At 61.2% G+C, this 3,484-nt stretch overlaps 1 long non-coding RNA gene across 1 annotated transcript; it reads right to left on the minus strand.

Moving 5' to 3' along the window:
• Positions 1–1,893: 1,893 nt before the first annotated feature.
• Positions 1,894–3,232, minus strand: LOC125614865. The gene is made up of 3 exons (XR_007345431.1): positions 2,960–3,232; positions 2,420–2,617; positions 1,894–2,106 (listed from the first exon to the last, which is right to left on the minus strand). It is a non-coding gene; the product is annotated as an uncharacterized LOC125614865 (long non-coding RNA).
• Between the last annotated feature and the right edge of the window lie 252 nt (positions 3,233–3,484).

Consider the following 3,484-nt stretch of genomic DNA (forward strand, 5'->3'; position numbering starts at 1 on the left):
CCCTATCTCTTCTGGTGGGCCTCCCTCCTCCCCCTCCCCCTCACAACACTTCCTCTGGCTGCTGCTTCTCAGCTGGAGCAAAAAGCCAGAGAGAAGCGATTTCCTCCAATCACCCAGGTCATTTTCTCAAAACTGCTTTCTTTGTAACCTTTTTTCATAGGCAACAAAAGGAACATGAGAGGCAGCTAAATCGTGTCCCCAGGAGGAAGCGTCCTCAAAGGACACAGGCCTCCGGGAGAAATGCCCCTTGATGCTGCCTCAGGACACTGCCGCTGGCTGCCGGAGGCAGAAGAGCAGGGAAGTTTGACACCAGCCTGAGAAAGAGCAGCCGGAGACGGAGGGACAAGGGGCCGATGGAGCCTGCTAACTCCTGCAGCTCACTCAGGTGCTTTGACGGAGCCTTCCGTCTCCACAGTGTGAACCAGAAGTGGACTCTGAAGTCTGGAGTTTGAGGCCAGCATAGGCCTAACTTGCTGTGTGACTAAGGAAAAGCTACTTAACCTCTCTGTGCTTCATTTCTGCATCTGTCAAAGGAGGCAACAGAGAGAGCTGAAGAGTCCCAGTGAGTCCCCAGGTGGGAGTCGTTTTGGGAAGTGGAAGACATTTCCTCAGGTTCCTGTACAGACCGGGTTCTGTGTCTCAGTCCTGTGAATGAGGCTGATTGGCTCTTACCATTCCCTTTGCTGGGGGTGCGCACACACACAGAGGAGGGCACGATTCAGGATGGCGCCTCCTTGTGCAGGGCAGGGGGCTTGGCAGGTCTCCCTGTGCCCAGGTGGGCACGTGGGTCCTCAGGAGAGCATTTTCAATTCTTACCTTTACACTATGGCAGGGTGCTGAGCAGCAGCCGTGGTGTGACCTAAGCCAGAAGTGTCCCAGAGTAAGGCCACCCCACTGAGAACCACTGGTCTAGAAAGAAGATGACCTCTGGCCCAGAGATGGTGGACAGCTTCCCCAACGTCACGCAGCCAGTGCAGAGCGGCTTCAGCCTGGGCTCCTCGCCCCCGTCCAGTGCTCTTTACCACCACCCACCGCCCGCGAGGGAGCACTCCGTGGTCGGGGACGCAGTGTAGTGGCAGAAGACCAGCCACAGGCCGAAGTGCCCAGGCCCAGGACAAAGGTCTGCTGGGACCATCCGTGGGTGTGAAAGCCTGTGGGTGACCCGGCCGGCCTGCCCTACGTGGGGAGGGAGGGACGGGGACAGATCCGCTATACCATCCCCATCTGGGGGCCCTGCACCTGCCTCTCAGGGCCGAGGCGAGACGGTCAGTGGAGGGGGCCGCTCAGGGGCTCAGTGTGTGGCCTGCGGAGCCCGGGGCAGCGCCGGCCGGTGTCCCCACTGTTCCCTGACTTTCAGCACCCACGGCTCTCATGGAACAGGGTTCCACTCCCGAACCAGACGCAGGCTGTCGCTGGTGTTTGGAAGAGCTCCCGAGGCGGAGCAGGCCTGGACGAGTTAACCTGAGCCTCTTAGCCGCCCGCGATGCTCTCCCGAGTCACAGGCTGGAGACGAGTCCCAAAGGTGGCTACACAGGGTGGGAGGCACCCGGGGTCCTGCGGGGCCTGGCTTCTGGCTGCATGGAACAAATATTGATGAATATTAATAACCATTTGTTCCCAAAGACCACAAATCAGCTAATTAGGGGCCTGTCAACCTGTTTATATTATCTATAAATGAAAACCCATCAGCAGTCAAACATGAAATTAAGCCAGCGTGTGTGGGCGGCCGCCTCTCTGATAAATGGCACTGCCAGCTCCCGCGCCCGCCTGGCGGGGCCGTGGGCACCTCTCCTCCCGCCTGCTTTTAATCAGGCCGGTGGTGACAGCGGGCACATGATGGACGCGCCTCCAGGCTGTGCGGGGGATGATTTAAGACCCTGGGGACATTAGCTGTGACTGGAGGAGGGGAGGCGGCCGTGAGTCAGGTGTCCCCGGCAGGTGATCAGCCCCACTCCGGGCGCCGACCACCAGGGCCTGGCTCCTCCGCCTCGTCTTCCCTCGTCACCCGGCCTCCAGCCCCCCTGGTCCTGCCGCCTCCTGGGCCGTTCAGCCTCCCGATGCAGCGTCTCCGGCTCCCTGGAAGAAGCCTCCGGAAACCCCAGGGCTCTAGAGGCCGAGGCCGGGGTGGAGGCAGAGAGAACAGTGAGGCAGAAAGAGACTCATCCTCAGCCAGGTGTGCCCAGCGCTGGGCTCGGAGCCAGCAACAGCGAGGACAGCGAGGGGACAGGAAGAGGCCGACCAGAGCCCGAGTCGACCCAGCCCACAGCCCGGGTCTCCCTCCCTCCCCAAAGCCTTCTTCCTGGTCCCCGGTCAGGCAAACGCCTTGATATCCTCCCTTTGGGCAACAGGCTGTGTGACTTCCTGAGGACCTTGGTGCCAAGGCCACACTGAATTCCAGGGTGAGATGGGCACCGACTACCTGAGGAGGCAGGCACCGTCCTCACAACACCCAGCAAGACTCTGCCCTCCTCTGCCCGTCGTTCTGGAAGCTGCAGAGAACTGAGGTTCCAAGCTCAGATCTGGGCGTGATCTTCAAATCCAGGCTCTGCCTCTCCTGAGCTGTATGACCTCAGGCAAGTGACTTAACCTCTCTGGGCTCCGAGCCTCTTTTCCTCACCTGTATCCTAAGGAGAATAGGACCGTTCTCAAGGGAGAATCAGGCAGAACGGGTGAAGCAGAACATGGACGCCCCTGGGAATTGTCTGATTGAGGGACAGCAGGTGATATGGTTTAGGGTTCTCTAGGCTAGTTCCAGCACAAACCGGCTGTGCAATCTTGGGAATTTGGTTAGCCTCTCTGTCCTCTATTTTCTCTGTGTTTGGCCACAAAGATGAGGACTCCATCCACACTGTAGGTTGCTCACTTGGTTCCTGCCCCTCTCCCACAGAATGGAAGCCCCGGGTGGGGTGTGACTGGTCCCTGCTGGCTGTCTCCCTGGGTGTGCCCCCTGGGCTGGCACCTCGGGAGCTGTCCTGCCGCACAGGGCGCTGGGCACCTTCCACTGGACGAGGCTCGAGGCTCTCCCTCCCCGGTGGGTGCTGCTTCCTCAGCGAGCCCCGCTGCTCCGGGCCCCTCTTGGGGGCAGGAGGCCCCTGCGCTGGAGTCCCAGGTCCCAGGTCCGTGGGCCTCAGACAGGCCCTTCCCCCAGCTGTGCCGGGCGTCCATGCCATTCCAGAGTCACCCGACATGTCCCAGTCCTGGAGCACCACACTGAGTGGCCCGTGGTGGAGAGAAACGCAGAACCTCCCCTACCCTTCCTGAGGCCCCGGGCTGCCCAGAGGTCCCCACAGCCGTGTCCGGCACCAGCAGCCGTTCATACCCTCCTCGGCCCAGAGACCCCTGGCATCAGGGCGCCAGCGGGGCCCCGCTCCGTCTGAGGGCTGCAGGCGAGGACGCCCCGACCCTTCCAGCCCCTGAGGGCTGTCTCCTCCTTTGTCTCTTGCGAGGACTCCTGTCCCCGGATCTAGGGCCCAGCTGGTTCCCC

This window comes from Marmota marmota, unplaced genomic scaffold, assembly GCF_001458135.2.
Source record: "Marmota marmota marmota unplaced genomic scaffold, marMar, whole genome shotgun sequence".
NCBI lineage: Eukaryota > Metazoa > Chordata > Mammalia > Rodentia > Sciuridae > Marmota > Marmota marmota.